Source organism: Urocitellus parryii, chromosome 4, assembly GCF_045843805.1.
Source record: "Urocitellus parryii isolate mUroPar1 chromosome 4, mUroPar1.hap1, whole genome shotgun sequence".
Classification (NCBI taxonomy): Eukaryota; Metazoa; Chordata; class Mammalia; order Rodentia; family Sciuridae; genus Urocitellus; species Urocitellus parryii.
In genome coordinates, this window is record NC_135534.1 from 66,969,953 (window position 1) to 66,982,918 (window position 12,966).

Sequence of the window (12,966 nt, forward strand, 5' to 3'; positions counted from 1 at the left end):
CCACAGGCCCATGAGCAGCAGCAGGGCCTAAGTGTGATGGTCCCCATGCCAAGGGTGACAGGGGGTGAGAGCAGAAGGAGGTCATTTAGAGGTGATTTGAAGCTCTCATGGGGCTCTGAATAGGTTGGACCTCAGTCTTTGTGGCACACCCCTGAGCACCCAGCCCTTCGCCTGCTAGTGTGTGTGTGTGTGTGTGTGTGTGTGTGTGTGTGTGTGTGTAAAAATTGCTCCCTAGCACTTAAACCCAGGCCCTTGCATGTGATAGGCAAGTACTCTACCACTGAGCTACACCCTGAGCCTATTTCATTCTATTTTTGCCCAGGCTGCCTTTGAACTCACGATCCTCCTGCATAAGCCCTGGAGTCCCCGGGATCACAGGCCTGCACCACCGCACCCAGCTCCATCCTTGGATCTTTAAAGCTCGCTGTAGCTCAGCTGGGCAGAGGTGGCCCTGGGATTTGACAACCCCTGCTCTCAGCCTCCTCAGCTCTGCCACTCATCCACTTGGGAACTCGTGCAAGTGCTCTAACATCCTGGTACCTCAGTTTCCTTCTCTGCGAAACGGAAGTGACGTCCATGTTTGTTAGATGGTAGGGTTGCTGGGAGAATTAAATCGTGTAGAAGAGTGCCTGGCACGTGGGAAGTGCTTGCTGGTGTGAAGGGACTTTGCTTTTAGGTCACACAGGTATATCAGCTGGCACGGTGGGCTCCGTGCTGCGCTCTGACAGGGCTTCTCAGGCCATAGGACATTGACAGAAAGGGTCCTTGAAGCCCTTCCAAATCTTGTGACTTGAAGGGATGTGTTGAAGGGGGAAAGCACACATCCTGGGTGTTGAGGAAGAGGACCCCAAGTGGAGCGGAGCCCGTCCTCCCCTCTCAGTGCTGGCCCAGGGCTGCAGGGCCCTGAGGGGGTGGGGAAGGTCCATCCCCTGGTGTCTGCTTTGTGTCTTCCCAGGACAGTCCCTCCTCACATCAAGGGAGGCTCAGCAGGAGAGTTTACATTCCCAAGTACCCCAGACAGCTGCCATGATAAGAATGTCTCTGCTCTGGGAGCCTGGCAGTGCCTTTATCTCTCTAGATAGGGCCGGGCTGGACCAAGAGGGGGAGGGAAGGGAATCTTCTGGTTTCTAAGATGTCTCAGAGCCAGACACCCAGGTGCTGCAAGCCCACTAGCTCTGGTGTGGTTTCCCTACAGTCCTCCTGGGCCTGGCTCCTGCCTGCTGTCCTCTCCTCTCCCCTCCCACTCACCCTTGACCAGAGCCAGCCAGGAACCGCCTAGACTATTTCCTTCATATCTTGGTCAGTCTGTGAGCAGCCGGAGGGCAGGTCCTCCTCGGATCCCTCAGAGCTGAGCGCCTGATACTTCATACCTACTCAGAACTCCTCCGCTCTTCCCTCCCCCTCCCTCCCAGTCAGAGACAGGCAGTGTTTTCCTCCTCTTCCTTCCCCCCAAGCCTCACAGCCCTGCATTTATTCAATGAGCACTTACTATGTGAGAGGCAGTTGATTAAAACCCCAACTCTTGAGAGAGACTGGTATGATGCCCGTTTGACATAGAAGGATGTGTATAGAGGGCAGAGCTGGGCTCTGAGGGTCAATACCAAGGGCACAGAACGGATGTAAGGACTGACCCCAGGTTTTACCTATGGCCTGGGGTGGGGCATGAGGAGGAGCTCACCTGTACCTGGCTGAGGGGTGACAGTGAAAGGGCTGCAGAGGAAGAAGAGGATATTCCTGTTGCCTGGCAATGTGTAACAAGCCACCTGAAACTGAGTGGCTTGAAGCGATGACGTTTATTTTGTTCTCTAATCTGCATTTGGGCGGGACTCCTGGGGGCTAGGTTGCCTCTGCTCCAGTTGACCTTCCCGGACATGGTGGGACTATGGAGCTGGAATTGCCTGCAGAGCTGTTCATCAGCTGTTCAGAGCTGTTGGCTTAGTTGGGCTGCGGGTCAGGACATCTACAGGGCTTGTGCTTTAACTCATGTGGCTTGTGCTTCCTCACAACCGGGTGCCTGGATCCCAAGGGCCAGCATCCTGTGAGAGAGGAGAAAGATCAACAGATAGACAGTTGGAAGCTACATCAACTTTTAAGAGTCAGCCTTGGGGCTGGAGTGGTGGAGTGCTTGCCTTGCATGTGTGAGACACTGGGTTCGATTCTCAACACCACATATAAATGAATGAATAAAATAAAGGTCCATCAACATTTAAAAAATATATATTAAAAAAAAAAGAGCCAAGGGAAGCCAGGCAAGGTGATGCATGCCAGTAATCCCAGTGGCTCAGGAGGCTGAGGCAGGAGGATCAAGGGTTCAAAGCCAGCCTTATCAATGGTGAGGCGCTAAGCAACTCCGTGAGACCCTGTCTCTAAATAAAATACAAAATAGGGCTGGGGATGTGGCTCGTGGTCGAGTGCCCCCGAGTTCAATCCCTGGTAGCCCCCTGTTGCCCCCATCCCCCCAACAAAATAAGAGTTAGCCTAGGGAACTGTGCAGTGTCACACCTGCCACATCCTGTTCATTGAGGCAGTCACAGAGGTGTGCCCAGTTTCAAGGGGAAGGGGATGGGCTTATCTCTTGACAGTTTCCAGCGTAGAACTGGAAATATTCATGAGGCTATTTTTGGGAAATTACCATCTGCCCACGGGGACCTCCTCTCCTGGCTGTTAGTGGTCCTCGGTCACTGACCTGGCAAGATTCTTCTGGGGGCTTGACCAGTACTTCCTCTTTCACCCACCTTTGAAAGCATGGCTGTAGATGGTGACAGGGCAGGACTGGATGGCTGTCTACTGAGCGCTTAGTGCGTGCCAGGTCCTACATGGGGCACGACAGGTCTTAAGTCCTTGGATCCCCACCATGTGGGGAAACTGAGGCTGGGAGAGGTGAGGTGACTTACCAAAGTCACAGGAGTCATCAGGAACACTTGGGTTTCAAACCAGGTCTGCGTAGCTCCGAAGGCCCTTCTGTTGCCCACACACCCGCTTTTCCTGGGGGTAAGACAAGGAAGGCACGATGGGGTGAGGGCTTGAAGCTCCTTGACCCTGGGCAGATCTCTGCGTCTCTCTGAGCCTCAGTTTCCTCATCTGTTCAGCAAAATCATAAAAAAAAGGAGCCTAGGGAAGCTGGGCCAGGTGATGAACCTATATGTAACAGACTTTAAGAAACACAACAATAAAATAATGAAAATAATGAAATAAAACGCTCAGTTATGAGCTTGGTGATCTGGGTCCAGAGCACGGTGGACCTCCACCGTGGTGGAGGGTGATCTGGGTCAACCGTGCTCTGGACCCAGATCACCCAGGCCCTCAGGAGACAGGACCTCCTCAGGTATAGGGGGCAGAGCAAGCTGAAGCAGAATGGGCCTCTGCCACTACCACGGGGACTCCCTGGTTCCTGTTGGCTATTTTTAGGCTTGTGTGGGCAACCACAGAACCACACGTGGGGCTTCCCATGGCCTGGCCAAGCCTCAAAGAGCAAGTGAGCACTTCTGATGGCGAAACTTGGGCCTCTGAAATGACGATGGACCTCTCTCCCCTCCAGCGTCCCCAGGTTGACATTGGACAAAGCCCGAGAGCCTGAGTTTCCCGGTTTATAAGCTGGGGATGACAGTAAGACAGTAGCCCACACCTGTAGGCTGCTGGCTTCCTGCCCGATGCTGGTTGAACCCTCCTGGGCATCTTCTCGGGTGAGTCTGTGAGGCAGGCTGGAAGAGGCGGAAGTGACTCGGCTGGGAAAGTGGGCAGGAATGGAACCAGGGCTGGAGCTTTTGATCCCTGTGCCCTCTCCTCCCCAGACAGAAGGAGGGTCACAGGGTTAGTCAAGACTGTGGGTGTGGGTGTTTGTACACTGGAAACTAGAATGGAAACTGCCCAGGCCAGGGAGAAGTTAAGTCCATGGAGACCCCTCCGAGTCCACCCCAAGCCAGCTTTGGCCAGAGTGCTTCCCATTGTCACCTGCTTTCCACAAAGGGAGACTTGTAAGATTTTATTTTGACGACTTCTTTTTTTTTTTTTTAAAGGCTTTGAAAGCCACTGAGGGTCATACTGAAAATCAAGTCACTCACCCAGGGCACACTTTGGGGACAGAGGCCCTAAGTGTCTGAGCCCTTGACACCAGTCTGTTCCACAGCAATGGCCCTGGGGACCTCCACCCAGTCCTTAGAGGAGCCCAAGCCTCAGGCCTACCCTCTCCTTGGCTCACATGGGACCCTCTGCCATTCTTACTTTTTGGGCCCAGGAAACCATGTTCCTGGAAGAGCCACCAGCCATGGTTAGGACTCAGACGCTCTGTAATTCCCCAAGGGGAAAAGGAAGAAAAGCACAACCAGAATATGTTTGTGTCAGTGAGTGAGAGTGTGTCCGTGTGTGTGTACACAGCTATCTGCTCACACACGTGTGCTCACACACCACATGTACTGCGTTTGATGCAGCACACTTCCCACACACAAATATGCCTCTATATACACATTCACAGATCTCCAGCACACACGCCCCCCCCGCCCCCCCCACACACACACACCACTCCTGTCCATATACCAGTACACATATACCTTGCAAAACACTCACACGCCTCATGTATTTAAATGGATTAGCATAAATACAAAACCACGATTTCTACAAAAAGTACAAACATGCACAAATATATGCATATTTACATACACCCAACCCTTACCCACTTCCATGGAAAAGCAGGTACATAATATATTCACACCGTGGAAGCTTGTATACAGACGCTCACACAAGCATGGGTGTGCAGGTATAAACGTGAGTATCCCTATTTTCTTGATTTACATATGTTCATACCCAACAAGAATCAACACAGAAACATAAGTATCTGTGCATATATAATAGCAGCACACACCACAGTCATTTGCTCATGTGTGTGCAAATCCACACACACATGCCTGCATGCACAATCTCACCCTCACCTCCACCTGTACAAGCTCACCACCGCTGCACACCATGACACACACTACTTTTCTGGCTCTCTTGTTGCAGAGCCACCTTGCAAAGGTGCAGAGACACAAACACCTAGTTCCACTTCACCTGAAAACCCCCAGCCCCTGCGCGTGGGAGGGTGAACCAGCCGCCCTCCCTGCAGGGGGCACAGTGGAAAGTATGATCGGAGCTGACTTTTGCAAGAGTAAAGATGAGGGTTTTTCCCACCCTGTCACTTCACTGTGTCAGGGTGACCAGGGCTGCCTTTGCTAATGGCCCCTCTGACTCTAGGACAGTAAGGTCTAACACAAAATTACAGTTTACTCAGCAATGATTAAGCCAAGGCCTGGTCCCTGCTGCGTGTAGGCCCTGTGCTGAGGGCTAGGGTAGGGAGAAGAGCTGGCCCCTGGGCTGCACCACAGGGGTCACAATTGGGAGGAGGGTAGGGATGGGGTCCACAGGACTGCTAGGTCAAGTTCCTCGAGGTATATTCACTTGATGACCAACTTGTCAACTGATCGATTTTTCAAGTGACCAGTTTGCTGAGTATACCAAATTTATACTTAATTTTTTAAAAACTCAAATGCATATAGCAATTATGTTGGGTAGATTGCTATTCGTTTTCGTTCTAGTGCACTACAGTACTTTAAGGAATGTTCCTTTGGCCCCAAGCTAAGGGCCCAAGGGTGGTTGAGTTAACAAAGGCACTTGATGTTTAGAACTGGAGAGAGACTTTCTGGGAACATCCACCAGCAACAGGGCCATTTGGGAAGCCTATAGCATGACAGGCTTTCTGGGATCACCTGACTCAGGTGCCAGATGCCCTGTACCTGGATTCTCCTCCGACTTGCCCCGTGACCTTGGCCAAGTCCCTTCTCTCATGGCCTCTATCTCTGCATGAACGAAGAACTCATCTTTAGGCCTTGATGACATTTAATGAGACCCTGGAGCTTCCTGTGACTTCAGACCCCTGAGGGGATCTGGATCTGGGCCACAGGCACCAGAGAAGGTGCTGACTCTGTTGGGAGCAGCTCAGCCTTGCTCAGAACAAAAAGCAGTCACACAGCTGCCTGGGTCTGAACCAGGACGTTTCTAGGTCCTTTCCCTGGCCCCAGGCAGAGAGGCCTGGCGTGCTGTGGGTGGGGCACAGGGCTAGAGAGGGTGGGGCCCAGCTCACTTTCCTTTCCTGGTAATGTGCTCTCTAACCTCATTTCCTTTTTCTGAAGGGAAATGCCATTGACATCACACAACTGGATTTTCAGTGAGGCCGAATGAGACCTCGTGATCCCTACTCAGGCAAGAAGGACGCATACGCAGGCTAGACGCGCATTTGTCCCAGGATGAATTTGCAGAAACCCTAATCTGAGGTTTCTACCTCTGCTTTACACTTGGGATCAGAGAGGGGCAGAGTCATGGACTGGCTTCACAGCCAGACAGCAGAGCTAGGGCCCCTCTATCTAGTGCCTTCTACCCAGGCACTAGATAGAGGGGCCTAATCTGGCCCCCTATACCTTTGTTAATAACAGCACCAACATCCACTAAGTTAAGGAGGCTGACGCAGGAGGATCACAAGTTCAAAGCCAGCCTCAGCAACTCAGGAGACCCTGTCTTTAAATAAAATATTAAAAGGGCTAGGGATATGGCTCAGTGGTTAAGTGTCCCTGGTTTAAATTCTTGGTACCAACCAACCAACCGACCAACAAACAAGCAAAAGAAAAACAAAAATAAAAACAAACCCTTGGCACCCACCAAGTTGCCCAAGCCAGAAACTGGCCTCCATGCGGCCTCCTCCTTCTCTGGCCTCCTCCTTGTGGCAACATGCTTACGTGTCTCCTGCCTCTGTTCTGGGCCACTGCCCAGCTTAGGCTTCCTCATCCCTCTCCAGGAGATACCTAGCTGGGGCTCTGGTCTCCTCACTCACATACTCAGGTCTCTTTCTCTGTCCAACTTCTGCCCAGCTGCCTAGGTGACATTGCTAAGGCAGAGTCCACAATGTCCTTCCCTGGTTGCAACCTTTTCAGGCTCCTTGGCTGGGAGTTCGGAGCCCTTTGCATGCCCACCTTCCTCTCAGGTGCTCCCCCCGATTGTCCCTTTGCTCCCTCGTGCAGAGATGACTGTGTCCCCTGACCACACAGCCTTTGTGTATCTGCTCTTGCTCTTCCCTCTGCTGGGAGCCCCTCCCTCCCCTGCACATCCCCTCTTTCTCTCCCCCAGGGAAGGCTCAGCAATTCAGATCTCCCTTCCCAGCCTCCTGCCTTGGAGGGAAAGAATCTCTTTGGCCTGTATGTCTGTCTTCCCCTAGTGCCAGGAAAGCAGTGAGGACAGGTTATGGTGGAAAATTTTCAAACATACAACAAAAATAGAATAGTACAAGAATCCATGTGTCCCCAGCTCCGACTTGCACCCATTCAAAGTCTCCCCTGGTTGGATTATTTGGGGCAAATCCCCAAAATCAAGTCATTTCATCCATAAATATTGTAATCTGTATTTCTAAAAGATAAAGCTGTGATCAGATTACCAGTATCCTGCCAAAGTTTTGAATAATAAAATTTTATGATCAAATATCCAGTAGTATTTTACCAACTATCTCATAAAAAGGTCTCTTATTTATTTATTATTTTTTTCTTTTTTGATATATTTTATTAAATGGCTGGTGTCTGGCACAATGGTTCACAGACTTTTGAATTGAACAATCCATTAAAATTTCAAGAACTTTTTGAGACCAACGTAGGATTGCTAATTTTCACATTGCCAAGTCCAGATGTTTAAAATGAACCAAGATCACCATCATAAATGAGTAAGCTCCAAAGCAATGTAACCATAACGATCTCAGATTTTAAAACAACGCTTCAAGATAAAAAGGTATTTGTGGGGGGGGGGGCGGGTGGTACCAGGAAAATTGAACTGGGGGGGCATTAACCACTGAGCCACATCCCCACATCCCCTGTATTTTATTTAGAGACAGGGTCTTACTGAGTTGCTTAGCATCTCACTATTGCTGAGGCTGGCTTTGAACTCGTGATCCTCCTGCGTCAGCCTCCTGAGCTGCTGGGATTACAGGTGTGCGCCATCGCACCTGGCTAAAAAGGTCTTTTAAAGTTGGGTTTTTTTTTTTTTTAAACTTAAGATCCAAAGAGGGTCAGTACAGTGCATTTTGGTTGTTGCAATGATCTCTTTCAAGCTTTTTCTACTTTTCTTTGAAATTATTTGTTAAATAAACTAGGTTGTTTGTCTCATGCAGTTTTCTGGACTTTTCTGTCTGCGTCACCATTATTTGGCATGTCCTTCAGCCCCCTGTGTTTCCTATAAATCAATAGTGAGATCTAATGACTTGATTAGATTCAGGTTTGAAGTTTCAGCAAGAATATTCCACAGGAGGTGCATGTGTCTCCCTCAGAAATGGTATTCGGAATGTCTGGTTGTATATTGTGCTTTCCATCTTTGATGATCTCTGCCTATATTTATTATTTCATTAGGCATTTGTAAGCAATGGTATTTTTATTTTATATTACTTCTTCATTTATTAGCTGGAATATTTCTATAGAGGAAAAACTTCTCTCCTCCACTCTTTGGTTTCTCTGAGGTACAGTTGTTCAGGCAGGATAAACACTTCCTGCTCTCCCCTTGCTTATCATTTGCCCAAACAATGAGTTGATTCTCTAACATTCTCCAAGACGACCAGCTAAGATTTTTTTGTTGGTAGGTTTTGTTTGGGGTTTTGAACCATTATCTTGTATTTTAATACATTTGAAAGGTTTTGATCCTTTGTAGTTATTATATTTGTTATTACCCATGTTGTTCCATCTTTGACCCATGAGGATCTCTTTTTTAATTGGCTTCTGAGTCCTTTTGATCAGACCCTAGTAGTATTATAACTTCTTCACTTTCTGGTATGACAAAATGTTCAGAATTGTCTTGTGCATTCTCTGCCAGGATATGTAACCAGCTATTTTTCCAAGAAGCCAAGAAGCCCTGGTTCTTTTTAGTGAGAAATGGTATTTAGAGATCACGTATCTCTCTCTACATCTGGTGCTAAGGGTGCTCAAAACTATTTGGTTTGTCTTACTTCTAGACTTTTTTAGTCTAGTATAGGTACATATGCTACATGTACAACATAAAAAGTGACTACAGATAGGTAAATATATCTCTATGTATATATGTATGTGTTTATGTGTGTATGTATGTGTTTATGTGTATATGCATGTATAATCTCCTACAAATCAAGTTACAGTCAAATTACCAGATTTCTAAATCACTTGAAGTAAGTCAACTTTGCATGATGAAGCAACCAACTCAATATACACATTAACTTATTTCATTTTGCTTTTGATTTGGAAGGAATGCTTCTGGTTTTTATTCTGATTTGATTTTGTTTTATTGTTACACAAAACATTTACCTGGCTCTAAAATTGTTCTACAAAATGAGGTATTTTCAGAGAAATCTAACTTCAATCTCCATTCTCTTGACCCCATTTCTTCCTTCTTCTCATGGACAGTAATTTTAAAATTTTATTTATTTTATCTTATCGGATTTTTAATTAAAGAAAATATGCATGCCTTTACGTATCCCTTTCCATTTCTTTGATAAGTAATAATGCACTTTTTTATACATTTTATTCCACTTTCCTTTTTCATTTAACATTGAACTCTAGAGACGATGCTATTGTGACCGACAGAGATCTGCCACCTTCCCTTGACTGGCCACAGAGTGCCATTGTGTGGTCAACAATTCCCTACTAGTGGATACTTGAGCGGTCTCTAGATTTTTACTATCACAAATGGTGTTGCCACGAATAGCTTTGTGAATACGTCTTCTTTTTGCCAGTGAGTCTTTGGAATAGATTTCTAGAGACAAGATTATCAGGTCCAAGGGTACATATGTAAATTTGCTAGAACTCATCAAATTCCTCTCCATGTAGGGCTTGTGCCATTTCACATTCCCACCAGACAATATACGAGAGGGCCTGTTTTCCCACAGTTTTTCCAATGGGGTACATTCTTAAACTTCTGGATTTTTGTAAGATGGAAAAATAAGAATCTTGGCTTAGTTTTAATCAGCATTTCTCTGATTAGGAACAAGGTTAAACAACTTTTCATATGTTTAGATTTTGATTCACTTTTGGGTCCCCAGTGCCCAGCACAGGGCCTGACACAGAAGAAGCTCTCAGGAGAGATTTCTGGAATGAAGGAATGGAAGAACAGATAAACAAATGAGGAAATGAAGTCTTAAAGGCGATGGCTGACTTGCCCAAGGTCATGTGTCCAGTTATCATCAGAGCTGGAACTAAAATTGAACTGGCTTTTTCTTTTTTTTTTTTAATAATACTTTTTTTTTGAGAGAGAGAGAGAGAGAGAATTTTAATATATATATATATATATATATATATATATATATATATATATATATTTTTTTTTTTTAGTTTTCTGTGGACAACATCTTTGTATGTGGTGCTGAGGATCGAACCCGGGCCGCACACATGCCAGGCGAGCACGCTACCGCTTGAGCCACATCCCCAGCCCTGATCTGGCTTTTTCTCCTTGTCTAATTTTTCTGACTGTAAAATGAATAGATGTTTTATAGCAGAAAGTTTAGAAAGCACAAGAAAGTATAAACATGAGGAAATTTTTAATCTTTCTACCAAATATCAACCATTTTTAGCATTTTTGTATTTCTCACTGGTCTTCATGTACATCTTTCCGTTTTGATCACACCACGCATACGATTTTTGTATGGTGTTCTTTCTTAACACTCTTCCACTTGTGTTAGCTTTTTGTTGCTATAATAAAATAACTTAAGTAGGCTATTTATGAAGAAAAAGAGGTTACTAGCTCACAGCTTTGAAGGCTGAAAATCTACACAGCATGGGTCAGTGTCTTGTGAGGGTCCCGCAGTAGCTGGCGGAGGACAAAAGGAAGCCAGCGAGCTGGGTGGGACCAGGATCCGGCTTTCATCACAAACCTGTCATGAGACTACCAAGGGGTCCCAGGACAGCTATCGTCACCCCTTTTGAAGATACACCCCCAGCTGACCTAAGGACCTGGCTCTAGGCCCCATCTCTAAAAGGTTCCGCATCACCACCCCAGGAAATAAATGCCAATACATGAACCTTTGAGGGGACAAGCGGCATCCCCACCATAGCGCCACACTCATGACAACTCTTCGCAAACATAACTTTAATGGCTAGACACCACTTCACTGTTCTAATATATACTAGTGTGTTTTACTTCTGAGTTACTGCTAGACTCCTAGATTGTTTCCAGATTTGCTATTATAAATTAGTTCTACCATGTTCATCTTTGTTCCCATTCAGGATTTCCCCCCCTTAGGATTGATTCCTGGAAATGGAGCTCCTGGAATCCCAGCACTGCACTCCAAGTTCAGGGTTTTTCTTGGCCACACTCGGAGGGGAGTGTTCGTTAAGCTTTGGCCCCAGGACTGCGCAGAGCCCCTGCCCTAGCCTGGTTCTCGGCGTCTGTGATCTTCAGAGGAGACAGGCTCACGCCCGAGTGAGATCAGAGGGCGGGCTGAGCTGGGTGGCCAGAGCCCGCTCAGGACGCAGCATCCGAACCCCCTCTCATTCTCCCTCAGTTTGTCACTGCCCAGGCTGTGGACAGATCACCTGTAGCCAACAAGAGGGAACTGCGTCACAGGCAGGGGGAAACCTGGGGGAGGTAGGGCAGGCGGGGATGCTGAGGGATGTGATCTGGCTTTGGAAGCCCTTGTGAGGCAATGCCGGGGCCAGACCCCCTCACCTTGTGAAGGGCTCCATGAGAGGCCCGTAGTAGACGGTGAGACCTGGGAAGGCTTCCTGGAGGAGTCCACAGTTGAGTGCAGTGGTGGGCACACAGGTTTCACTTCACAGATGAGGCCCTCTCAGCTGGGTGAGGGACCCTAGATCTTGTCCTTAGACGGCTAAGTAGGGGAATGACAGGTCCACATTAAGGACAGTCCCTCTGGCTGCTGTGCGGAAGGCAGGGCTGCAGTTGAGAACTGGGCAAATTTAGAAAGGCCACCACCCAGTCCGGAGACCAGGACTCCTGAGTCAGCACAGTGGCAATAGAGACAAAAGGCAGATAAGAGATCAGAGACGTGGGGGATGCAAAACAGAAAAAGCCATGGCAACTTACAGCCTCTCTGTGGTGGGCAGGGACGGGTCCTGAACCAGAACTCAGAACACCTGGGTTCCAGTCCCTGCTCAGTGTGACCTGGGACATGTCTCGGTTTCTATTGTCGTACCCCATGGAGGTTGCGTGAGGTCATCTCCACCGCCCTTTGTGATCCTGAGGCTGTAAAGTGACCGAGGTCCTGGAGGGAAGAGGAGAGGGAGAAACAGAGGCTGAGCAGAGGGAGCCAGGGCGGGTCTCGGGGTCCTGGCTCTCCGTCTCCCCACTCCATCAATCTTGCAGCCTTAATGTCAGTGGGGTGGCCTGGGCCCCGGCCAGGGGCCAGCTGTTGGGAGGGAAGAGTTGTCTCTGGCTGGAGGAGCAGAAAGGAAAGAATGCAGAGCTTCCAAAAAGCCGTGAACGAGTCTTCTTCAGCCCTGGCAGGGTGCCCAGGGGTTTCGCAACTGCCCTCCAGTGAGAGGACGTGGGGGAGGGAGGGCAGACTCATCCCGCTCTGCGCATCAGAGACTGCGGGGTGATGGTGGCCACACAGATGACTTTGGCTGCAAGTAAAAGCAAACCCTGCCTCCAACGGGCTACATGAGGAAAGCGTCTCTGCCTGCCGCAGGTCCAGAGCAGCCCTGGGGTCCTCAACAACAAGGCCTGCTATTCTCTCCCACCTTCAGCTGATTCTCCTGTGGCCCCAAGATGGCTGTCAGTCTCTTTGGGCTTGAAAGATGGTGGCCAGTGGCAGTGGGGGGCTCTGTGCTTATTCAGCAGGACTGAGGCACAGAGGACATCTCTCCCAGCCCTTACTTATAAGTCCTTTTCTTTGGTCTAAATAGAACAAATGGGGTCATGTTTCCAGCCAATCAGGGCCCCTCCAGGCATGCCATGCGCCGATTGGCTTAGGTTAACTGGGATCTT

The 12,966-nt window shown here is 48.3% G+C and overlaps 1 long non-coding RNA gene across 1 annotated transcript; it reads right to left on the reverse strand.

Moving 5' to 3' along the window:
• Window positions 1–1,880: 1,880 nt before the first annotated feature.
• On the reverse strand, window positions 1,881–11,717 carry LOC144254155 (uncharacterized). Its single transcript, XR_013343438.1, has 4 exons — window positions 11,689–11,717; window positions 2,895–2,985; window positions 2,736–2,812; window positions 1,881–2,036 (listed from the first exon to the last, which is right to left on the reverse strand). It is a non-coding gene; the product is annotated as an uncharacterized LOC144254155 (long non-coding RNA).
• Window positions 11,718–12,966: the final 1,249 nt, after the last annotated feature.